Source organism: Artemia sp. Qi Xiang Cuo, chromosome 6 (genome assembly GCF_049724085.1).
Source record: "Artemia sp. Qi Xiang Cuo chromosome 6, ASM4972408v1, whole genome shotgun sequence".
NCBI lineage: Eukaryota > Metazoa > Arthropoda > Branchiopoda > Anostraca > Artemiidae > Artemia > Artemia sp. Qi Xiang Cuo.
In genome coordinates, this window is record NC_142799.1 from 57,337,453 (window position 1) to 57,364,752 (window position 27,300).

General features: G+C 36.6%; 1 protein-coding gene across 2 annotated transcripts in view; it reads left to right on the forward strand.

Annotated features, from left to right (window-relative positions):
• Window positions 1–1,223: 1,223 nt before the first annotated feature.
• LOC148951428 (sodium-coupled monocarboxylate transporter 2-like) overlaps window positions 1,224–27,300 on the forward strand; it is a 181,157-nt gene continuing 155,080 nt past the window's right edge. Inside the window, exon 1 of one of the 2 annotated variants that reach the window (XM_089090883.1) lies at window positions 1,224–1,421. The gene's annotated coding sequence lies outside the window, so the exon portion shown is untranslated. The remainder of the gene's footprint in view (window positions 1,422–27,300) is intronic. The other variant, XM_089090884.1, reaches the window with a different exon arrangement.

Below are 27,300 nucleotides of genomic sequence, written 5' to 3' on the forward strand. Positions count from 1 at the left end.
TGCAGTTGTAGCAGAAAACTCCAGGATCATTCCTGCACAACCGTCACGCCGAAGCCATATCAATCAAGTGAAAGAAATGAAAAAAAATGCAGGTTAATTTAAGGCAGTGAAATTTAGAATCAATTTGATTGGCTAAGGGTTAACTAAATAGCCTCGTACTCACGCATACACGAATGCATATACTTTAGAGAAATAAACTAATGTTGTAGTTCAATATATTCTACAAGCAAAATATGATTGAACTAAAAACTCCTGATATTAGCATATGTACCACTCGTCAGGTAGGCCTATGGCTGTATCTCAAAAAGTTGACCTGATAGAGCAAAACAAATGTGATATTCGGACTCAGAACACCAAAATTAGTCTAAATCGATGAGAAACCCCTGGCGATTTTTTGGCTGTTACCCAGTGTAATCTATTCATAATTTATAGCTACTTTAACCGGATAGGTTAGGACAAAAAAAACTCGAAAAATAATTCAGTATAAGCTTGTTAAGCTTACCGTATTTTAGTATTAATAAATAAATAAATAACCCAGATTAAAGGAAACCTGGAGATGTTTGTAAGCAGCCAAAAAAGGAATTCGCTAAAAAATAAGTACTAGATGTCATAAATTGTCAATCAATGTTCATCCTAAAACTTTTCCTTCTGCTTGGTTGCATTGTCAACTTCCGAATATTGCACGACAGAATTCTCCAACAATTTTTTCCAATTACGGTTTGTTGCTCTAGAGAAATTTGCTAAAAAAGTTAACTATTAGCGGAAACGGACGGCGGAGATTAGGTTATATGTATGTTAATCGACTCATATCGCGAATAATTACGAGTAAATGCATGTTATGAACCCAGAGTAGCAATTTAAGTTTCCTTTTTAGGTTTCTAATATTATGTTTCATTACCTGAAACTATTCATAATTTGAAATCAAATGAATTTTACCGCTTTAATTTTATCATAATATATTCATGAATGTATTCTGTTTTAAAAGTATGCTGCCTGGGGAGAGAAAAATTTGCCCGAAAGCTTAACACTTTCATTTTTCTAATTTAGCAAAATGTTACGAAGATATTTTTTGCCACTGAGGCCTTTATTTTAGCACCTTTATCTACCTTAACATAATGATTGAATATCTCCTTAATCCTTTTGTGATAAGAGTTTGAAGCTTAGATAGCGAATAATTTATTTACGGTTTAATTTCGCGGCTAATCAAGAGATTTAATGCGACCTGGGCACTTTCATTTTATTCTGACTATAGTGGCAATTCCGGTGTCAGTAAACATTTCGCTACAGGCTCGAAAACTAGATTTGAATTTATAGTCAAATTTGGTAATCAAAGTAGCACGAACACTTAAAAAAGTTTCTAACTTGACATATTTTACTGTTACTTAGCTTTCCAGTTTATTTCCAAGTAAGGATCAAGTCTGGTATGTTTTCTTTCTTTTGTAGTTTTATTTAATTTTCCTACAATTAACAAAAAGTCGAGACTCAGGACACAAAAAGCCATTGCCTCCATCTCCTCCTAAAAAATATCGCATCAATTGACACTAGGCTGTTGGTATCCCCCTCGATCATTGTATTTTGGGGTTTTGGCGTAGTCCCCCCCCCCACGGAAAATTCTCTCCATGGGAATCCTCCAGAAAGTCCCATCCCCGGTAAATTCCCCTGCACGAAAAATTTCCGCCGGGTAATCAAGAGATCTGATCTAATGCAACCTGGGCACTTTCATGTTATTCTGGCTATAGCGGCTTTATTCTTGAAATATCTGTAGACTGTATGGTGTAGAATCAAATGGTTCGTGGTAACGAACTGTAACTAAGGAGCGACTCGGGCTAATTGGGACCAAATCCTAAAAAAGGAAATTTTAAAAACAATTAATAAATTAAAAGAACTGAAGTTTTGTCCACATAGCAAATTTATGAAATGTATCAAGTTCAATGTTACACATCCAACGCTACAAGCCTGAGAAAGTTTGTATGAATTTTGAAAAATGGGGAAAATACTCCTAAACAGGCAAGTGAATTCAACGAGAATCGCACCAATAGACTCAGCATATTAGAGAACCACCCTGTTGTGAAGGTTTCTAGATCCTGTCTTCAAAAATGTGTAATTTTGCGTTTGATCCAACTCGAAAGATCACGGATGCGTGTTTAGCATTTTTTTTTTTTGGTTTCCAGGGATGATCATTCCGAACGGATTGTCCTAAAGATTGGGAAATGGCTCGCTAACGCAAGTTTATCGGATCAACCTATTTTATGCCCCCCTAATTTTTTTTAAAATTTAAAAAAAATACCAAAATGTTGCTCCTAACGCAACTTTATCGGATCAACCTATTTTATGCCCCCCCTAGTTTTTTATCTGATCAACCTATTTTGCGCCCCTCCTAAAAAAAAATCCTGGATCAACCCCTGGTTGCAGAACCAGTGATGATGCACGGTTGTGTATTCGTTCCCGAAAAGTCACATAGTCTTGGCAGATAAAGATGCTTGAGACAGAAAAACCTTCTAATGTACGCCTAATGGACCATACCCGATACTTTTTTTTAACAGGGCTTGGCGATTTTTTGAAAACTTTATTTGCTTAAACTATTGCTTTCTTATTTGGAATAAAAAGCTCCGTCATTTTTGGTTCTGACTTAGACTATAACTCCTTGTTATTGCTATGCGCCTAAATAGTTACGCCTTTACGCCGTAAAATAGTTACGCCTTGTGGCTCAATTTTTTTTCTTTTGGGCTGATAGGCTGATCAAAATATATGGCGTAAAATAAATGAGAGGGAATCCCTGTCAGTTCGTCCAGCAGGTTAAAAGGATTTGGTCAGTTCGTACAATCTATTGCCCCTTCTGACATTTTGGCTAGTGATGCCTCCGGTCGGTACCAGACCAAGTCCATGGGAAGTAATTGCTCAGAATTCTTAGAACAAGCCTTTTATTTTTGTGCAGTTCCATCATAAATCAACCTTTTAACAGTTGTAGTTACTAATATTCTAATATTTTCAAATTTCGTTAACCTTTATCTTGCCCTACAATGACAACTAGACCTGAACACGAAACAAAATAAATAAAAAACACAAAAATTAATACTATAGAATATTCTGAACCATTCAATATGCCTTTATTAAGTCGCACGCGAAGGAAATTTCCCAAGATGAGTGGAGGAATTTTCTGGGGTGAATACGTTTAGAACCTAGAAGGGTCTTTTTGGTATAGTCAAGGTATCCACCATTGCATTCCCCAATCCTGAGAACCATGAAAGATCTTAAGCCGGATTGGCCAGCAATGAAAAAGAAACAAAGAGAGAAAACTCAATGAAGAAAAGAGACAAAACGAAAGTTGCTTTGGTGCTTTCATCACCAATATTAGACTACAATTGTCGCAACAGACCGCTTGGGTTACTGTTACTAATAGAGTTACTTTGGTGCTTTCATGAAAGTAACTCTATGAGTAACAGTAACCCAAGCGGTCTGTTGCGACAATTGTAGTTTAATATTGGTGGTGTTTTTTCTTATGTGTTTTTAATTTATTTTAGCTTTTTAACCTTTGTTTCTTTATGCTGAAGACGCCTCATTTTTATACAGACGAAATATCCACGTCGTTTTTTTGTGTCTTTTCGCTACTATCCGATGTCTCGTTTTGTCTCTTTTCTTCATTGAGTTTTCTCTCTTTGTTTCTTTCCCGAGAACCATACAAACCAGCTTCAGACCAGTAACTTGGGAAGGCGGTATTTGTCTCTCAAAAGCACAGTATATCAAACAGTTCGTGGTAACGAACTGTAAGTAAGGATGGGAACCGGCTCAATGGTAACCGAAACTCTAAAAAACGGGATTTTGATACCAATAGATACATCAAAAGAATCAGATATTAATAATGATTTCAAATATACAAGTTTCATTAAGTTGAATATTACCCATCAAAAGTTACGTGCATGAGAAAATTTGGATGATGTTCGAAAAAAGGGGGAAAGACCCCCTAAAATTTATAGAACCTTAATGAAAATCACACCATCATATTCAGCGTATCAGAAAACCCAACTGTAGAGGTTTCAAGCTCCTATCTACAAAAATCTTGAATTTTCCATTTTTTGCCAGAAGAAAGATCACGGATGCGTGTTTATTTGTTTGTTTGTTTTTTTTTTTTTTTTTTTTTTCCCCAGGGGTGATCGTATCGACCCAGTGTTCCTATAATATAGTGGGAGGGCTCATTTTAACGGAAAATAAAAGTTCATGTTCCCTTTTTAATTTAACAAAAAAAATGGAGGGCAACTAGGCCCCCTCCCACGCTCATTTTTTTCCCAAAGTTACCCGATCAAAATTTTGAGATAGCCATTTTGTTCAGCATGGTCGAAAATATGATAAAAATGTCTTTTAGGATGACTTGATCCCCCAAAGTCCCCAGGGGGAGGGCTGAAAGTTGTGAACTTTACTCAATGTTAACATATAGTATTGGTTATTGGGAAGTATACAGACTTTTTCAGAGGAGATTTTTTCTGGTAGGTGGGGGAAGGAGAGGGTCGGGGGCTATATGGAAGGATCTTTCCATGAAGGACGTTTTCAGGGGGGAAGGGACATTACTAGGCCGGGGGCGCCGGATTTCCCAGCATTATTAAAGAAAAAGATCAGGAATTAAATAAAAAAAAAAAGTTTTTCAACTTATCAACTGATTGTGATTAAGAGGTCATTTTTAAAGAACTGGAAAAAAAATTCAAACTATAGTTTAAAGAGCAGGGTATTGACTAGGGGGCGAACCCCCTAATATACGTGTTAAAAATTTATGAATATAGAAGTTCGTTACGTAAGTTAATTCTAAGTTACGTATATTTATTACTAATAAAAACGTTCGTAAATAAAATTAAACAAGTTTCGAGAAAGCCATTTAACCAAATATAATATGCAAATTTTGTTTTAATTATTCATGTACGGTGAGCCAAAATCAAAACCTGCATTAATTCAAAAACGTTCAAAAATTAAATAAAAAAACAAGCTTTTTTAACTGAAAGTAAGGAACGACGTTAAAACTTAAAACGAACAGAAATTATTCCGTATATGAAGGGGGCTGTCCCCTCCTAAACGCCTCGCTCTTTACGCAAAAGTTTTACTTTCTCACAACTCTATTTTTTTAAAAAATAAAAAAACTTTAGCGTAAAGAGCGAGGCGTTGAGGAGGGGACAGCCCCCTTTATATACGGAATAATTTCTGTTCGTTTTAAGTTTTAACGTCGTTCCTTACTTTCAGTTAAAAAAACTTGTTTTTTTTATTTAATATATATAATAGACAGTATGATCATTCCCTATCTCATCCATTATAGAAACCCGGACCGAGGTGCGAGTGCTCCGGAGAACGTAAAAACATAAGCGACATCAGATCGTTTCAAGGCTAGACAAGTCAGATTTCTCTTGAACGCGAAACATGGCTTCAACGTTGGAACACTAAATTTTAAAGAAACTAATTTTAAATTAATATATTTCAATACATATATAAAAATCGATAATTAGAAGTGCAATGTTATTATTTGATGTTTTTAGGAATTACAAGTAAGTTTCAAAGTCTCTAGTTGGTTTCAAAGGCATTTTGAGAAAGTTTCTGCCAAAATACGTGTTCCAGGGTAATTGGACCGCTGACACGTACTAACATTAGTAACCCGCTAATGAAAGAGTATGTAGGAGGAGCTATTTGTACGCAATGAGAATGAAGAGCCAGAAATCGTCTGCGGTCAACTTAAAATAAAAGTTCAAAATAGGGATAAAATCCTTTTTAATACACAGTGTATAATAAATTTCACAAAAAATACGAGATATTTCGGTCACATATACAGTGACCGTCATCAGTAGTAAAACTCTTACTGCGGTCAACTTACTGTTAATTTTCTTTATACAGTGCTCAAAAGAGAGGAGAGAGTTACCCACCACTCAACAGCCATCAGCGCCAAGCGGCACTCGATCCTCAGAGCTGATACTAGCAAAAGAAGTTCTTTCTCTCACCTTGGATTGCTCCCCAAGGAACATTTTCTTGTGCGACGGTCGGTACTTCATGCCTATAAGGGGATTGACCCTCTTCTTTCTAGGCTAGATTCTGACAGCCAATAATAGTCCCAGTCCCTCCAAACTGGCCAGCCTGTTCAGAAAAATAGCCTGCCTCGTGGTTTGACATTGGGCAGGACAATCAGTGGCTTGACGAAGACTAAAATTAACATTCGTAAGAGCCCTATTTCCCAGGTGTAACAAATCCTCCCACACTAGGCAGGGTTATAAATAACGAAAGCAGAGCAGAAGCTTTAATGAGAAGGAATAGAGGAAGTATTTAACAAATGTGTCAGTCTCTTGCTGCTTAATAGGACTTTCACGTCGGGTATCACACTTATTTACAAAAGCTACGTAAGAATGTAAAGTTGTTTCTGATTTGTGGTTCATTATTAGTTGACCAATCATAAATCATTTAACAAGTGTAATCTACTTAATGTAAGTGTCAAAGGGAAACAATGCTGTATACTGTATATATTGTGCACTAGTGATATTTCTGTTGATAATTGGTTAAGGAGCCTCTTGCAAATACTTGGTCAGTTAAGTTTATTGTTATTAGATGAAAAAACAAGTTTTTTTTTTTAACTGAAAGTAAGGAGCGACATAAAAACTTAAAACGAACAGAAATTATTCCATATATGAAAGGGGCTGTCCCCTGCTCAGCGCCTCACTCTTTACGCTAAAGCTTTTTATTGTTTTAAAAAATAAAGTTGTGGGACAGAGTCAAACTTTAGCGTAAAGAACGAAGCGTTGAGGAGGGTACAGCCCCTTTCATATACGGAATAATTTCTGTTCGTTTTAAGTTTTAATGTCGGTTCTTACTTTCAGTTAAAAAAACTTGTTTTTTATTTAACTTCTGAACGTTTTTGAATTAATGCAGGTTTTGATTTTGGCTCACCGTACATGGATAATTAAAACGAAATTTGTATATTCATTTCACTTTTTTTTGGCTAAATATCTTTCTCGAAAGTTTTTTAATTTTATTTAAGAACGTTTTCATTAGTAATAGATATACGTAACTTGCGAATTAACTTACGTAACGAACTCGTATATTCGTATATCTTTACTACGTATATTAGGGGTTGGCCCCCTAGTCAATACCTCGATCTTTACGTTAAAGTTCGAATTTGTTTCCAATTCTTTAAGAATGACTCCTTAATCAAAAATGCCGTTAATTAGAATAAATAGCTCTTATGAAAGTACTAAAAAAGCTTTACCGTAAAGAGCGAGGTATTCCCTAGGGGGTGAACCTGATCATATAAAAAATAGTTTCTTTTCTTCTAAGTTTTGATGTTGAAAAGTTTTTAGTTGAAAACTTGTTGTTTTTTCTAATTTCTGATTGTTTTTTTAAAAATAATGCCAGGAAATTCGGTGCCCTCTTCATAGCAATGTCCCTTCCCCCATGAAAAATTCCTCCGTGGAAAAATCCTCCCACGTAACCGAAGACCCCCGCCCCCGCTACTAGAAAAAATCTCCCCGGAAAACGTCTGTATACTTCCCAATAACCAGTACTATATGTAAGCATTGGGCAAAGTTTAAAACTTGCAGTCCTTCCCACAGGGACTCTAGGGATTAAGTCATCCTCAAAGACATAGTTATTATATTTTTCGACCATGCTGAACAAAATGGCTATCTCAAAATTTTGATCGGGTGACTTTGAGAAGAAAAGAGCGTGGGAGGGGGTCTAGTTGCCCTCTATTTTTTTGTCACTTAGAAAGGGCACTAGAACTTTGAATTTCGATTCGAATGAGCCCTCTCACGATATTCTAGGACCACTGGGTCGATACGATCACCCCTGCAAAAAAAACAACAAAGAAACACGCATCCGTGATCTTTCTTCTGGCAAAAATACAAAATTCCACATTTTTGCAGATAGGAGCTTGAAACTTCTATAATAGGGTTCTCTAATACGCTGAATCTGATGGTGTTATTTTCAGTAAGAAACTGTGACTTTTAGGGGTGTTTTCTCCTTTTTTTGAAAATAAGGCAAATTTTCTCAGCAACTCGTAACTTTTGATGGGTAAGACTAAACTTAATGAAATTTATGTATTTGAAATCAACATAAAAATCTGATTCTTCTGATGTATTTATTGGCATCAAAATCCCGTTTTTTTAAGTTTCGGTTACTATTGAGCCGGGTCGTTCCTTACTTACACTTTGTTACTACGAACTGTTTGATCAGAGTCTAATGTCAATAAATCAAAACCTACTAAATTTGCTTAATACATACTTTTATTTATGAATATCAACCATATCCAAGATCTAAAACATCTGATTCACTCAAATGAATATTTATTTGCATCCTACAGTATTTTTCTAATAATATGACTGTAAACATAGAATTGCATGATGTTTATTCAATTACATGCGTACTATTTTGTTTGTCCGTTATTCTTAGCATACTTAGTCCCAAAGGTTTTAGGACTAATCCCTAAATCAATGCAAATTCTGGCTTCTATATGACTTTTGATCCAGGCATTGTTGTTTATTTACATGTGACTTGTACCATTATTTAATTGCCAAATCAACAGCTAATGACAGATTTTCAGCTACTATTCGATTTTTGTTAATAGTCTGTCCTTTGCTCTCAAAGTGTTAAAATATTAACTTACTATAAATGTAAGTTAATAAATCTTGTTTTGGATTCCTGAGCTGTTCCATGAAAATTTTAATATACTTTGTGCATATTATGGAACCAACTGATTTTTTAGGCATAGTATAGCCAACAGACATATTTTGCCCCCGGGGGGGGGGAGTAAAATATTGATGATTTGAATTAGAAGTACCTAGAAATATGGAAAAATTTTGGAAGGGCGGATACCCCTTTTTCATGTGTGTGTCCCTGAACCAGTGCTTTGACTAACCCCAAATTTATTAATGTTCCCTAAATTTCTCCCAAACAATATTGAGCCTTCCGAAATGGTTGGTGACCCAACCATCCTATTCACCCCAGGGCAGAAATACAAAGTTGCGACCCAAGCTAAAACCCAAAAACTTTAGTAAATAAATTGTTCTACCCCTTCTCGCACAAGGATTTATCTTTAAAATCCAAGGCTAGGGTTTTAAATATATAAACATAGGCGAGGGTCTCTGGCCTGTTCCAATTTGTTTATATTGCACCCCCCCCCCTCCCTGCCTCCCCGTATTGGATGTTCCACCAACAACCACGTTAGTCTTACTCTCTCGTGTTTTTTTAGTTAATCCTTTTATCAAACAGTTTGTGGTAACGAACTGTAAGTAAGGAGCGACCCGGCTCAATGGTAACCGAAACTCTAAAAAATGGAATTTTGGTACCAATAGATACATCAAAAGAATCAGATTTTAATTTTGATTTCAAATATATAAATTTCATCAAATTTAATCTTACCTATCAAAAGTTACGTGCCTGACAAAATTTGGCTGATTTTTAAAAAAAGGGTGAAAGACCCCATAAAAGCTATAGAACCTTAATGAAAATGACACCATTATATTCAGTGTATCAGATAACCTACTGTAGATGTTTCAAGCTCCTATATACAAAAATGTGGAATTTTGCATTTTTTGCCAGAAGAAAGATTAAGGATGCGTGTTTATTTGTTTTTTTTTTCTTTTCTCCAGAGGTAATCGTAGTGAACCTATTCTACTAGATTATAGTGGGAGGGCTCATTGGAGTTAAAATCAAAAGTTCTAGTTATCTTTTTAAGTGACCAAAAAAAATGGAGGGCAACTAGGCCCCCTCTCACGCTCATTTTTTTCTCAAAGTCACCCAATTAAGTTGAGATAGCCATTGTGTTTAGCATAGTCAAAAATCTAATAAATATGTCTTTTACAATGACTTAATCCCCCACAGGTCCCAGGGGAAGGGCTGCAAGTTATGAACTTTGCCCATTGCTTACATATTGTTTTGGTTATTGGGAAGTATACAGACATTTTCAAGAAGAATTTTTCTGGTGGGGGGGAGGGGGGCTGGAGGATGGGGTTACTCGGGAGAATCTTTCCGTGGAGGATGTTTCTGTGGGGTAAGGGACATTTCTATGAAGGGGGCGCCGGATTTCCAAGCATTATTTAAAAAACGATCAGAAATTGAATTAAAAAAAACAAGTACTTTCAACTGAAAGTAAGAAGCAACATTAGAACTTAAAATGAACAGAAATTATTACGTATATGAGAGGGTTCTCCCCCAATTCAATACTTCGCTCTTTACGCTACAGTTTTTTTTTTAGTGCTTTCAAAAGAGCTATGTATTCTAATTAAACGGCCTTTGTGATTCAGGGGTTTGTGAATTAAATTTTTTTTTTACTTTTAACGTAAAGAGCGTGGTATTGACTAAGGGGAGAACCCAATCATATACTTAATAATATAAACGTAATAAAAAAAACAATAAAAAAAAACAAGCAATACAGCTCAATAGTTAGCGAAACTTTAAAAACGGAACTTTAATGTCAATAAAAGTAGCAAAAGAATGGGCTCATAATGCTGATTCTAAATATATAACTTTTTTTAAGTTTAGTATTACTCATCAAAGGCTACGAGCCTCAGAAAACTCACCTGATTTTTTAAAGAGGGGGAAACATCCCCTAAAAGTGAAAAATTTTTAATGAAAATCACACCGTCAGATTCAGCGTATCAGAAAACCCTATAACATAGGTTTCAAGCTCATATCTGCAAAAATCTGCAACTTTGTATTTTTTGCCAGAAGAAAAATATACGAATATAGAAGTTCGTTACGTAAGTTAATTTGTAAATTACGTCAGAACCAAATTTAGAGACAGCCATTTAGCAAAAGAAAAATAAAATTTTTATACAAATTTTGTTTACTTATTCAATGACGGCGAGCCAAAATAAAAGCTGCATTAACTAAAAAACGATCAGAAATTAAATAAAAAAAACAAGTTTTTTAAACTGAAAGTAAGGAGTGATATTAAAACTTAAAACGAACAGAAATTATTCCGTATATGAAAGAGGCTGTCCCCTCCTCAACGCCTCGCTGTTTACGCTAAAGTTTGACTCTTTGTCACAACTCTATTTTTTAAAACAATAGAAAACTTTAGCGTAAAGAGCGAGGCGTTGAGGTGGGGACAGCCCCTTTCATATACGGAATAATTTCTGTTCGTTTTAAGTTTTAATGTCGCTCCTTACTTTCAGTTTAAAAAACTTGTTTTTTTTATTTAATTATATTAAAACCAGACAGGATTTTTAATTTTCATTAAAGAATATTCTACTAAGATCTGAATCACAGAATATTTCGCAAATAGGAAGTGGCATCAATAGGAATGTGGGTAGGGAGGAAAACATAAATCTTTGACCCATAAGTTTTAAAAAAGATTGCCTTTTTGGGTAATTTCACTGAAAAAATCGAAGAAAAACGATAATTTCCCCCCCCTTATATATTGAAAAATACAGTCTGTCCGCTCCCCCTATATTCTTGTGAATTGATGCCGCTGCATATAGGACACCTATTTATGTAGCTACACAAGTACTAGGTAGTTGGCTAATCTACTTATGCCACAAAAGAAATAATAGAGATTAATCAAGTGCACAAAAGGACTAAAATTATGCCCCCCCCCAAATATCATTAGTTTGCAAATTATTTCATTTCCATGGCTTCTATATAATGTACCTGTATGCTACTCTTGTAACAAGTTTACCCGTCTCCCTTAAATATAATTTCAGGGAAATGGGAGGCTATTCAAATTGCTTTCCGGTTGTTTCAATCCGATTGGCTACCTCACAATTTTCACTCGAAAACGCTTGGCTCGTCTCGGGACAAAACTATTATTTTGCTAACGAACAACAGCAAAAACTACCCTTAAGCCATGCGTGAACGCTTTTCTCACTGAAATAGGGTAGTAGAACTTATTTATTTCTGTTCCAAGAATTCTGCTCCCCATTTTATCCGACCAGTTATTTAATGTAACCATCACATCTTGACAAAATAAGCAAATAAATAGGCATTTGTGACCGTCCCTCTAGAAAACAAAACAACACCTTTTCGAAGTTAGAGACGTACGAGGGATGGGGCCCAGGGCCCTAACCACAGGATTCCTATTTTTTTATTCACCTGTACATCTGGTCTCACTTTCATATAATAAGGAAAAAAACCTTCCATACAAAATAAAAAAGGAAAAAGGAAAATATCTTATAAAACGAGGGCAAGTATGTGAATAAATCTCAAAAATACAGAACTTTAATGACACAACTATTGAAGTAGCTAGGAATTCTGTCCTAGCTACTGATGCAGCTTGTCTATTGCTTTGTTTTGAGTTTTCTTCAAGTGGTTATTATTCCTTGAGCACTTCGAAAGCTTAATTTTCTTATGTATTTTTTGAGCACAGAAGAAGGCTTGTCGAAGGTCTTTACCCAACAAGCCGATATTACCCAAATATCTGCTTGTTTCATATTTCTTAATCACTGGCTGAAAATTATCCTCGTTGTCAGTTGTCTCCCATCTTATATCTTCTATTTGTTTTCCCATTTTGTTTTCCCGTTTTATTTACTCCCATTTTTTTCCTATTTTATTTATTTTTCAATTGTAATTCATCATGTATAGGCAGTGTCGTCTTAGAACTTATTTGCGTAAAAAGCCCAAAATATTTGTTTTGTTTTTTTTTGCTCTCCGGTAAAATTTATGTTACACAACATAAAAAATAAGTTATGCTGGGATGGAAGAGGAGCGTGCGTAACTGTAAAAGAATCGGCTTATTACGCTGATTTTAAATATATAAGTTTCACTAAGTTTATTCCTACAGATTAAAGGCCTGGGAAAATTTGCCTGATTTTCGAAAAAAAGGGAGAAACACCCCCTAAAAGTATTAGAATCTTAACGAAAATGACACCATCAGATTCAGCGTATTAGAAAACCCTACTTAAGTTGTTTCAAGCTCCTATCTTTAAAAATTTTGAATTTTGTATTTTTTACCAGAAGAAAGGTCACGGATGCGCGTTTATTTATTTTTTTTTTCCATGGGTAATCTTATCGACACAATGGTCCTAGAATGTCATGACAGTGCTTATTTGAACGGAAATTAAAAGTTCTTGGGTCTTTTTAAGTGACAAAAAGATTGGAGGACAACCTGGCCCCCTCCCTGCCCCTTTTTTCCCTAAGTCGCTGAATCAAAGTTTGAGATAGCTATTTTGCTCATCATAGTTGAGAGGACCAATAACTATGCCTTTGGATGTGAAATCCCCCCCCCCCACAGCCCAAAGGGAAAGGTTTTTAAGTAATAAAATTTGCCCATTTTTTACACATAGTCTTTGTTATTGTGAAGTATGTATACATTTTCGGATGGGGGGGGGTTAATTTTTTCTGGGAGCTTTTCCACGAAGGAATTTTCTATGAGGAGGAAAATTTCCAGGGGGTGAACTTGTCAGGGGAAACTATACACTGGGGGAGTTTACCAGAGCTCCTATACAAAATTCTTTTTAAAAGTCTTGCTTTCTCTGTTCCGTCTCAGTTTTACGCGTGGAGTTGTTAAGGGCAATTGTCCGGGGTAAACTTTTACCGGGATTGAATTGTCTAGAGGATATTTCCATGGGAAGGGGGATTTCTCCATTGACGTGGGGCCAGATTTCCTGGCCTTACTTAAAAACGATCAGAAATTAAATAGAAAAAAAACTTTTTTCAACTGAAATTAAGGGGCAACATTAAAACTTAAAACGAACAGAAAGTATTACATGCATGAAGGGTATTGCCCCTTCGTCAACACCCCGCTCTTTACGCTAAAGTTTTTTTTTAGTACTTTTAAAAAAGCTTTCTATTGTTCTAATTAAACTATCCCTGTGTTTCATGAGCCGTTCTTAAAGAATTCGGACAAAATTCAAACTTAAGCGTAAAGAGCAAGATGTCGAGGAGGGGGCAATCCCCCTAATACATGTAAGAATTCCTGTTTTTTTAAGTTTCAGTGTTGCTCCTTGCGTTCATTTGAAAAAAAACTTGTTTTTTAAAATTTAATAATGATAAAGATCAGATAAGATGTATTATAACATAAAAAGGAAAAAAAAAAAAAAAATGCGACAAATAAACGACAACAAAGGCTTTATGGCCAGTAAATGACAACACAGCAAATAATAAGCTTTTAGCGTAGGACAATTATATAAAGGAAATTATGTTTATTATTTATCCTTGCGATAAAGAAAGTATACAAATTTAAAAAAAAATCTATTTTTGTCTAGTTTTTTCTAGTCTAAATCAACAAAACATCTATTAGAAAGCTGAACTATTTTTTAATCAGATGCAAAGAGAAACGAGATTATGGAATTTTTTATGAAATTACTTCCAGTGAAAATGATTTTTTCTCATTTTTTATGAAAAAATGGAAATTTTTACTTCCAGTTTATAAAAGTATTTGCTACTTTACTTGCACTTATTTATTTCACAAAACTCGTATTGACTACCTTGATCTTGAAACAACAATTTTTTGTTCAGCTGATCTACTCCCATTAGTGAGTTTGTGTCCCTAAGCCACCGTTGTTTAGTTCGAGCGTAAGGAGGCAGCATCAATTGGTTTTGACTAGAAATACAAGAAGAGATGTTCTCAAGGTCACAGCTCTCATCGAACGGCCTTTTTAAACATATAAATTTTCAAGGTCACTCAGCCTGGTAAGGAAAAAAAATTGCCAGTGAAGCAGCATAAAGTCTAATTTCAGTTTGAAGTCACAGAGACAAGAAGAAAGAGGGAGTGAGAGAGATAAAAACTATACGATGTGAAGTATGAAAAAGTATGAAAAAATTCCTTGATACGTGCCTAATATAGCTGTGTTTCGATATGCTGAATTTGATGGAGCCATATTCCTCAAGATACTCTCCCCATTTATCGAGGCGTCCTCCCATTTTTTTTCTAAAATTATAAAGATTATATTATGCTAATGAATTTTTATTTGCAACTTGAATGCTAAAAAAACTTATAGATCTGGCGAGATCGGCCGCCGTTTTCAAGAAAATTTACAGATATACATAAAAAATCATTGCTCATTTAATAAGATAGAAGCTTTTAAGGTCGAATATATTTTAACCACGAGGAATATTAATCATATCAGGTCTCAAATGTAGTTTTACCAGTATTTTAAAGTTTTAGTTTTACTAAACAGCAAAGTGTAACTAAACATTTAGTATAGCTGTGTTTTAGTTACACTTTAGTGTCAACCTATTTTAGTTACAGTAGCATTTACAGGCTAGTATAAGATTTTTAAACCAGCCTGATGAACCTTGCCTTTTGAAAATTGCCTTCTCTTCATGTCTACAATTGTCAATTGTCTACATTGGTCTTATCTTTTCAAAGTCGTTAAAAACTAACGTTAAAAAGTAGATCCTTTGTTGTACATACTGCTATCAAATTTCCGGTATGTAGGGTTTCAGTTTATGTTGCCAAATACTGAATGGAAAACGAAGAAGGAGAAGCATAGAAATGAAGAGACAAAACGACAAGATTACAGCGCGATTAATTTTCGGTCAATCCATGAGAAACACCAGAGGAAGTAAATACGAGGGGGGGGGAGGACCTCCGTCAAGCCTTTTTCAGAACTAAAAAAAAATTAAAGAAATAATAGCCCTTCCAAGCGCTCAAAAAACCTACTCAAAACACAAAACCGACGTAAAACAGAATGTTTTCGCAGAAGTTGACAATTCCTTAAGTAACCTGCAGAAAATGAAAATGATTTCTGTCAGTAGTCTTGGGCACTGTATATATAATAGGGCACTTGGGCACTAATTGCACAGTGGGCACAGTCTTGGGCACTAATTATATATACAGTGGTCTTGGGCTAGCCATGGTATCGATAAATTTCAGCATACAGTCTGAATTCTTCAAGAATTCGAGGAAGCTCAGTTTTCAATTTTTCAGAATTCTGTAAATTTAAGGAAATATTACAAGTTGTTTTATTTGAGCTGGTTTTGTAGATATACATTGTATAAACTGCGAGGCAATAATTTTTGTTCGTTTTAAGTTTCAACTTCGCTCTTTACTTCCAACAAGAAAACTTTTCTCCTTATAATTTCATCATTTATTTTATTGAAGTATTTTCTATTAAAACTGTAATTAAAAACATTTTGATACTTTTGAGCTAAAAATTTGTCCTTTCTTCTTATGACGTCTAAATTAGTAGAAATCATCCTTTTTATTGTCAATAGAATACAGAATACCACTTAAAAGTGCAACTTCTATTTTTTGTTTTAACCTACTATCTACGAAGGATTTGCTGGAAAAATTTACCTGAAATCATGGACTCTTTTTAAAAATCCGTATTAATATTAAAGTTTTACGTAATAGTCAATAATAAAAGTATATGTGAGCTACCAATAATAGCTACGTATTGTGATACAATAATATTATAGTTACAGTTTTAGGACTAGTACTAAAACTAGACTTTTTCCATAATAAAAATACAACAGCAAACAGTTTGATTGATTTGAGATATCAAAATTAGAAATAGATACCAAAGCTACATGCTTTACGACTAAACTGACATTACTCTTGTAATTAGAGAAATTATAAGTTAATGTTAATTACAACTAAACTAAGTCAATTTTGTAAAATCCCAGCGATCTAATAAAACTTCAAGCTGTAAAATGTCGCTATGAGGAAAAAAACCTAAGTTCTTGTTATCATGAAGTCTACCAAAGCTGGGGCTTTCTTTTTTCAGCCCAATTTGATTGAAGGAAAAAGCAGATCTCCATGCTTTGCCTTGCCGGGGCTTTGTGAAGCTTATGAAAAAGCTTATGAAGAGTAGCTTAGTCGTTCTAACATGCTGTCGTTTCCTTCTAAGTAGCACGTCTGCTTTTGCTTTTAAGGTTTTTCCTTTACTGGGTATATCCTTGAGGAGGAAGGGCTAAGGGTTGGAATCTTTTCAGAGAAAAAATACAAACTTTTTGTTATTCAATTGCCAAGAAACGTCTTTCTTGATCGAACCGTTTCATTTACGACAGCATACCATCCTCTTTGAAACAAAATCCTGGGTATGGGCTTTTCCTCTTAATTAATTAAAAAAAAACTTTCCGAAAAAAATTTTTTAAAAGAAAAGTAAAGTAAATTTTAAACAGAATCTCTGAAGATAAAAACACATGTTAAAATTCAAACTCAAAAATACAAGATATTACAATCGAGGAAAAAATTAAACGCAAAATAAACAAAAAATAATTAATAAATCTAAGCAAAAACACACAACAAATAGCTAGATAAATGAATAAATAGATCTTAAAGTGAGTAATGCTTAGATTGAATATAAAAATCAAGCTTAAAGACGAAAAAAATATTTTCCTATTGAGGTACAAATGAAACTTAAAACGAACAGAAATTAAATAAACAATCAATACAAACAAACACACAAGATATTAGTGTAAATTAATAAATAAATCTTAAAACGAGTGAAACCTAAATTGAATATGCAAATTAAGCTTGAAACAATAAAAAATCACCACAAACAAGAGTTTGGGTATGACCTCTTTCTCTCACTGTAAAAGTCTAAAACCTACTGCGTCATTGGCGCTTTACTGAAAACCAATTTTGTGACAAATATTTTCTTTTGTACATATCTCTGAAAATAAACATTAAAATTATAGGAACATTTTGAACTGACAATTATTATCATTATATATCAAATATTCAATTTGATGTTGTTAATACTTTCCAAGACCCTTTAAGACGCATATAGTTTTCAGTGAACCCCCAATGACGCAGTAGGCTTCTGACTTTTTACAGTGAGAGAAGGAGGTCATTCCCAAATTCTTGTTTGTGGTGATTTTTGTTTCTTTCAAGCTTAATTTGTAAATTCAATTTAAGTTTCACTCGTTTTAAGACTTTTTTATTAATTTACATTAATATCTATTGTATGTTTGTTTGCATTGATTGTTTATTTAATTTATGTTAGTTTTAAGTTTCATTTGTACTTCAATAGGAAAATATTTTTTTCGTCTTAAGCTTGATCTTCATATTCAATCTAAGCATTACTCGCTTTAAGATCTATTAATTTATTTATATCATTGCTTGTTGTATGGTTTTGCTATGATTATTTATTTTATTTCTTTTAGTTTTGGGTTTCATTCATTCTGTGATAGTAATTTCGGGTCGTGTTGAGTTTTAATTTTAAAATGTATTTTTATCTGCTGAGCTTAAGTTTAAAATGGCCTTTACTTTTCTTTGAAAAACTGATTTTTTCGGAAATTTTTTTTTAAATTAATTTTTGTTCGTTTTTGATTGCAAAAAATTTCAAGTTTTTAAAAATACCTTATTTCAAAATCAAACTTAAAAAAAAGTCAAATATTCATCAAAGTATCAAAACGGATATCAAAGTAAGAACATCAAAGTGAAAAAATGGGTTTGTGTCAACGTCGGAGTTTTTATTATCTGATGTTTGAATTATTTTTAACGAAATTGCTCTCTCAAAATTTTTATTGGATGGGTTTGGGAAAAAAGGGCGTGGGGGACTAGATTAAGCTTCAGTCTCTTTTGACTCTTTAAAAGGGAACTAGAACTTTCTATTTTCAATCAAATGAGCCCTCTCTGGAGTTTATACGAGTGTCCCTTCTATAAAAACCATATAAATCCTCAGAGTATAACTTACAACGCCTGTCTCTCGGCCCTGGAAGGCTGTGTCGACCCTGGAGTTTCAATATCTGATGGTTGAACTATTTTGAACAAAATGGTCACCTGAAATTTTTATCGGATGGGTTTATCCAGCTAATACACCCGAAGGCGTAGAAGACGAGAAGGGCTAGGTGCCGTCCAATCTTTTTTACCCTGATAAAATGAACTACAATTTAATTTCTATTCAAATGAACCCTCTCTGAAGTTTATTCGTGCATACCTTTCATGAGAACCATATATGCCCCCAGAGCAATATTTACACCGCCTGCCCCGGCCCGGGGGGGGGGGTGTGTTGACACAGGAGTATTTCTCATATCACATTTGGATAATTTTTAATGAAATGACCATACGTAAAGGAGTTTTTGTTATACGATCTTTGAATTATTTTTAACAAAATGGCTACCTACAATTTTTTATCAGATGTATTTGGGGGAAAAGGGCTTAGGGGGCCAGTTGCTCTCTGACCACTTTTGACTCTTAAAAAGAGCTGGATTTCAATATCCAATCAAATGAGCCCTCTCTAAAGTTTATACGAGCATCCCTTTCATACGAACAATACATGCCCCAGGGGATAACTTGCAATGCCTGCCCCGGGCCCTGGGGGGGGTTGTGACGACACTTCAGTTTTTGCTACCCAGAGATTGAGAAATTTGTACCATAGACCTTATCTAAAAATTTTATCGAATGTATTTGGAGGGTACCGATGTGGGGGGCTAGATAACCTTAAGTAACTATCGACTGTCTAAACCTTAAATAAAACTTTACATTTCCGATATAATCGGCCATATCTGAATTTTTTAAGAGCATCCCTTCAATAAGAACCATATATTACCCAAGGGCATAACTTACAACACACCTGCCCTCAGGCCCTAGGGCGCTGTGTTGACCCCTGAGTTTTCGTTATATGGTCTTTGAACTATTCAAAAAAAAATATCTCAAAGTTCTTGTCGGATGGGTTTGAGGGAAAAAGCGCGTAGAGGGGGGGGGGGCTAGGTGCCCTCCAATCTCTTTTGACTTTTAAATAGTGAAATACAACTTTCAATTTCCAATCAAATGATGCCTCTTTAAAGTTAATACGGGCATCCCTTCCATAAGACCAGTAGAAGTGACCCTAAAGCCCCCACGACTCACCCCTGCTGCCACCTATAACTTTTTTTTAATGCTGACAGTTTCCGAGAACTTGATTGCGTAATCGATTGGGAATTTGGAACACCTGTGCTGTCGACCTCAATTCACCTATCGTGAATCAATAATTCCCCTTAGAAACAACAAATTAATTTTCCCTTTCTTGACAGATCAATCAATCAATAACATCATCTGTCAGACTTTAAAAATTTCCGCATAGAAACATTTCTCCAGGACTAGATCCAAGTCATTAATTTCTTGGCCTCGGGAACAACTCTTTTGGTCGAACTCCAAAGGATATTAATAACCACAGGCCATGGAAACAATTAGGCAAGAAACATCTTAGCGATGAATTGTTTTAGCGCGCGAGAAGGTTTCATATTAATTTGAAATGCGTTACCACAGAGATGCCAATAACAAAGGAACACGCTGAATTTACGTTTAGGGATTATTTGGGCGAAACCGTTTTAGACAGGTTATGGAACTATTTCGGCGAAACAGATAGAGACATTTTAAAAGAAGATTTTGAAGAGATTTTGGAGGAGGTTTTGAGTGTGGTCGTTATAATACACAAGTTTCATTTGAATAGTGTTGTGAGGTCCTCTAACCCAACCCCAAAGGGTTCCAATCCTCCTACCCCAACCCCGAAGGAAGCCCCCGGTCCTCAAAGGCCCCCCAAGCTCCCAAAGGCCCCTCCACCGGTCCCCAAATGTCCCCCAGGCCCCCAACTGCCCCCCGGACACTCAAAGGTCCCCCAAGCTCCCAAAGGGCCACCGGCGCCCCCAAAGGCCCACCCCAGACCCTCAACGGGCATCCGCGGGCCCCCCAAAGGCCCATCGAGTCCCCAAAAGACCAACGGGGTCCCAAAGGCCCTCCACCGGTCCCCAAATGTCCCCCAGGCTCCCAACTGGCCCCCCCGCCCCCCCAAGGCCCCCCCCCCGGCCCCCAAAGGTCCACCGGGCTCCCAAAGGACCAATCGGTCCTCAAGTGCCCCCCAGACCCCCAAAGCCCCACCCGGTGCCCCAAAGGCCCTCCCCCCGGCCCCAAAGGTCCCCCCGGCCACCCAACGCCCTCCCCGCGCCCCCAACGCCCCCCCAGACCCCCAAAAGCCATATCCAGAACCCAAAGCCCCACCCCCCGTCCCCCAAGGTCCCCCCCAGCACCCAAAGGACCACCGACCCACAAGGGACCCACAGACCCTCACAGGCTCTCCCCGAGCACCCGTCTTTCGTTGATGTGTATTGTCTGAAACCTATGATTTGGGATGTGTAGTTTGCTACTTCAGGCTTTTCTGAGCTAAGGTTTCCTAGTATTTCCTAGGTGAATGTTGTCTGAAACCAATAGTTTGGGATGAGTAGTTTGCTAATTCAGGCATTTATGAGATAGGTTTCTTAGTCTTTCGTTGATGTTTTTTGAGTGAAACTTATGATTTGGGATATGTAGTTTGTTATTTTTGACTTTTATGAGTTGGATTTCTTAGTCTTTCATAGGTGAGTGGTGTCTGAAACCTATGATTTGGGATGTGTAGTTTGCTATTTTAGAATTTTCTGAGATGGATTTCTTAGACTTTCATAGGTATGCGTTGTCAGAAAATTATGATTTGGGATGTATAGTTTGCTATTTCAGGCTTTTCTGAGCTAAGGTTTTCTAGTATTTCGTAGGTGAATGATGTCTGAAACCAATAGTCTGGGATGAATAGTTTGCTATTTTTGACTTTTCTAAGCTAGGTTTCTTAGTCTTTCGTTGGTGTGTGTTGACTGAAACCGATGATTTGGGATATGTAGTTTGCTATTTTTGACTTTTCTGAGTTGGATTTCTTAGTCTTTCATAGGTGTGTGTTCTATGAAACCTATGATTTGGGATGGGTGGATTGCTACTTTTGACTTTTCTGAGCTGGATTTCTTAGCCTTTCATAGGTGTTTGTTGTCTGAAACATATACTTTGGGATGACTAGTTTGCAATTTTTGACTTTTCTGAGCTAGGTTTCTTAGCCGTTCATAGGTGAGTGTTGTCTGAAACTTATGATTTGGGATATGTAATTTGCTATTTCCGACTTTTCATAACCGGATTTCTTAGTCTTTCGTAGGTGTGTGGTGTCTGAAACCAATGATTTGGGATGTGTGGGTTGCTATTTTTGACTTTTCTGAGTTGGATTTCTTAGCCTTTCATAGGTGTTTGTTGTCTGAAACATATAGTTTGGGATGACTAGTTTGCAATTTTTGACTTTTCTGAGCTAGGTTTCTTAGCCGTTCATAGGTGAGTGTTGTCTGAAACCTATGATTTGGGATATGTAATTTGCTATTTCCGACTTTTCATAACCGGATTTCTTAGTCTTTCGTAGGTGTGTGGTGTCTGAAACCAATGATTTGGGGTGTGTGGGTTGCTATTTTTTTTACTTTTCTGAGCTGGATTTCTTAGCCATTCGTAGGTGTGTGTTGACTGAAACCTATGATTTGGGATGGTTAATTTGCTATTTTCGACTTTTCTGAGCTAGATTTCTTAGCCTATCATATGTGTGTCCTTTCAGAAAATTATGATTTGGGAGGTGTAGTTTGCTTTTTGGACTTTTCAGAGCTAGGATTCTTAGTCACTCATAGGTGTTTGTTGTCTGAAACTTCGAGTTTGGGATGAGTAGTTGGCTATTTCAGACTTTTCTGAGCTAAGGTTTCATAGTATTTCGTAGGTAAATGTTGTCTGAAACTTATGATTTGGGATATGTAAATTACTATTTCGGGCTTTTCTGAGTTGGATTTCTTAGTCTTTCATAGGTGTGTAATGTCTGAAACTTCGAGTTTGGGATGAGTAGTTGGCTATTTTCGACTTTTCTGAGCTAGGTTTCTTAGCCTTTCATAGGTATGTGTTGTCAGAACATTATGATTTGGGATGTGTAGTTTGCTATTTCAGGCTTTTCTGAGCTAAGGTTTTCTAGTATTTCGTAGGTGAATGTTGTCTGAAACCAATAGTTTGGGATGTGTAGTTTGCTATTTTCGACTTTTCATAACCGGATTTCTTAGTCTCTCGTAGGTGTGTGGTGTCTGAAACCTATGATTTGGGATGTGTGGGTTGCTATTTCAGGCTTTTCTGAGTTGGATTTCTTAGTCTATCATAGGTGTGTAGTGTCTGAAACCTATGATTTGAGGTGGGTGGATTGCTACTTTTGACTTTTCTGAGCTGGATTTCTTAGCCTTTCATAGGTGTTTGTTGTCTGAAACATATAGTTTGGGATGACTAGTTTGCTATTTTTGACTTTTCTGAGCTAGGTTTCTTAGCCGTTCATAGGTGAGTGTTGTCTGAAACCTATGATTTGGGATATGTAATTTGCTATTTCTGACTTTTCATAACCAGATTTCTTAGTCTTTCGTAGGTGTGTGATGTCTGAAACCTATGATTTGGGGGTGTGTGGGTTGATATTTTTTGACTTTTCTGAGCAGGATTTCATAGCCATTCGTAGGTGTATGTTGTCTGAAACCTATGATTTGGGATGTGTGGGTTGCTATTTTTGACTTTTCTGAGCTGGGTTTCTTAGCGATTCATAGTTGAATGCTGTCTGAAACATGTGATTTTAGATGGTTAATTTGCCATTTCCAGCTTTTATTAGCTAGGTTTCATTGCCTTTCATAGGTGTGTGTTGTCACAAAATTACGATTTGGGATGTGTAGTTTGCTATTTGAACTTTTCAGAGCTAGGATTCTTAGTCCATCATTGGTGTTTGATATCTGAAACCAATAGTTTGGGATGACTAGTTTGCTATTTCAGGCTTGTTCATTTTGAATTTCTGTCATGAAATGCAAGAGTTGGAAAATTAGGGTCTTAGTCCACCAGCTCACTATTAGGGTCCCAGTCCACCAGCCTAAACGGCGGAAATTCACTAGCTCAGAATTGGGGTCTTAGTCCACCAGCCTGAATGGTGGAAATCCACTAGCCCAATATTGGGGTCTCAGTCCACCAGCCTTAATGGTGGAAATTCACTAACTCCGAATTAGGGTCTTAGTCCACCAGCACGAATGTTGGAAATTCACTAGCTCAGAATTGGGGTCTTAGTTCACCAGCCTGAATGGTTGAAATTCAAATTAGACGACACAAAAACTTACACACAACAAAAACTTACACACACGCATAAAAATTTACACACACACACAAAAACTTACACACACACACACATGAAAACTTACACACACACACACCAAAACTTACACACACACGATGAAACTTACACACACACAAAAACTTACACACACACACACACACACACACACACAAACTTACACATGCACACGAAAACTTACATGCACACAAAAACTTACATGCACACAAAAACTTACACACACACACACACACACAAAACTTACACACACACACAAACACGAAAACTCACACACACACACGCCAAAACACACACACACACAAAAACTAACACACACACACACACACACACACAAAAAAACTGACACATGAACACAAAAAAAACTCACACACACACATGCACAAAAACATACACACACACACACACACAAACTTACACACACACACACGAAAACTTACACACACACGCCAAAACTTACACACACAAAAACTAACACGCACACACACACACACACACACACAAAAACTAACACAAGCACGAGAAAACTAACATGCACACAAAAACTTACATGCACACAAAAACATACACACACACACACACACACACAAAACTTACACACACAAACACACTAAAACTCACACACACACACGCCAAAACTTACACACACACAAAAACTGACACACACACACACCCACACACACAAAAACTTAAACATTAACACACAAAAACACACACACACACACACACACAAAAAAACACACACACACACAAACAAACAAAAAAACAAAAAAAACACACACGAAAAATAAAAAACACACTACAAAACATACACACACACAAAAACTTACACATGCACACGAAAACTTACACACACACACACGAAAAATTACACACACACGTCAAAACATACACACACACACACACACAAAATTACACACACACACACACACACACACAAACTTACACACACACACACACACACACAAACACTTACACATGCACACAAAAACTTACATGCACACAAAAACTTACATGCACAAATAAACTTACACACACACACACACACACACACACACACACAAAAACTTACACACACACACACACACACGAAAACTCACACACACACACGCCAAAACTTACACACACACAAAAACTTACACACACACAACACACACACACACACACAAAAACTTACATATGACACACACAAAACTCACACACACACGCACAAAAACTTACACACACACACACACACACACAAACTTCACAACACACACACACACGAAAACTTACACACACACACACAAAACTTACACACACAACAAACTTACACACACACACACACACACACACACAAACTTACACACACACACACACACACACACACACACACAAACTTACACACACACACACAAAAACTTACACACACACACGCAAAAGCACACGACACACAAAAACTTACACACACACACACAAACACTTACACACACACACGCACAAACTTACACACACACACAAACACTTACATGCACACACACACAACTTACACACACACACACAAAACTTACACACACGCACACACACACACACACACACACACAAAACTTACACACACACACACACAAACTACACACACACACACACAAAAACTTGCACACACACACACAAAAACTTACACACACACACACACCCAAACAAAAACTAACACACACACACACACACACACACACACACACACACACACACACACACACACACACAAAAAATTACACATGCACACGAAAACTTACATGCACACAAAAACTTATACACACACACACACGAAAACTTACACACACACGTCAAAACTTACACACACAAAAGCTTAGACACACAAAAACTTACACACACTCACACACACAAAACTTACACCCACACGCAAAAACTAACACACACACACACACAAAAACTAACACACAAATAAAATAAAACACGCACACACACACACACAAACAAAAACTAACACACAAACGCAAAAACAAACACACACACACAAAAAAAAATACACAAACAAACGAAAACATACTAACACACACAAAATAACACACACGCACAAAAACTTACTCACACACAAAAACTAACACACACTCACACAAACTTACACACACACACACACAAGAAAACTTATGCACACACACGAAAACTACCATATCACAGTTACATTGTCATAATTTTTCAAATTTCATTTTGAATTTCTATCGTGAAATGCAAGAGTTGGAATATTTCAGTAGTGACTTGCTGTGCATTACCTTCTCACAGTTACATTCTCTTGATTTTTCGAAGTTCATTTTGAATTTCTGTCATGAAATGCAAGAGTTGGAAAATTTTGGTCTTAGTCCACCAGCTCAGTATTGGGAACCCGGTCCACCAGCCTGAACGGTGGACATTCACTAGCTCAGAATTGGGGTCATAGCACGCCAGCCTGAATGGTGGAAATCCACTAGCTCAAAATTGGGGTCTCAGTCCACCAGCCTGAATGGTGGAAATTCACTAGCTCAGAATTAGGGTCATAGTCCACCAGCCTGAATGGTGGAAAATTCACTAGCTCAGAATTAGGGTCTTAGTCCACCAACCTGAATGGATGAAATTCATATTAGACGAGGTTACGTGCGCACACACCAAGAGAGAGAGACGACTAACACACAGGGACAACACACACACAAAAAGGCGACACCTAACCTTTTTCAGCGAGTATGGTTAGGTTAGGTTAGGTTCGATTAAGTTAGGTTAGGTTAAGTTAGGTTAGCCCACGTACGCTTCACTTAGGTTAGCTTAGGTTAGGTGAGAGACAGGCAAAAAGTTAGGTGTATGATTAGGTTAGGTTAGGTTAGATTAAGTTAGGTTAGGTTAAGTTAGGTTAGGCTAGGTTAGCCTTCGTACGCGCACGTACGTAGGCTAACCTAGCCTAACCTAACTTAACCTCACCTAACTTAATCTAACCTAACCTAACCTAATCATACACCTAACTTTTTGCCTGTCTCTCACCTAACCTAAGCTAACCTAAGTGAAGCGTACGTGAGCTAACCTAACTTAACCTAACCTAACTTAATCTAGCCTAACCTAACCTAACCATACTCATCGGACAAGACTAGGTGCCGTCTTTTTGTGTGTGTGTTGTCGCTGTGTGTTAGTCGTCTCTCTCTCTGGGTGTTTGCGCACGTAACCTCGTCTAATATGAATTTCATCCATTCAGGTTGGTGGACTAAGACCCTAATTCTGAGCTAGTGAATTTTCCACCATTCAGGCTGGTGGACTATGACCCTAATTCTGAGCTAGTGAATTTCCACCATTCAGGCTGGTGGACTGAGACCCCAATATTGAGCTAGTGGATTTCCACCATTCAGGCTGGTGGGCTATGACCCCAATTCTGAGCTAGTGAATTTCCACCGTTCAGGCTGGTGGACTGGGTTCCCAATACTGAGCTGGTGGATTAAGACCCCAATTTTCCAACTCTTGCATTTCATGACAGAAATTCAAAATGAACTTC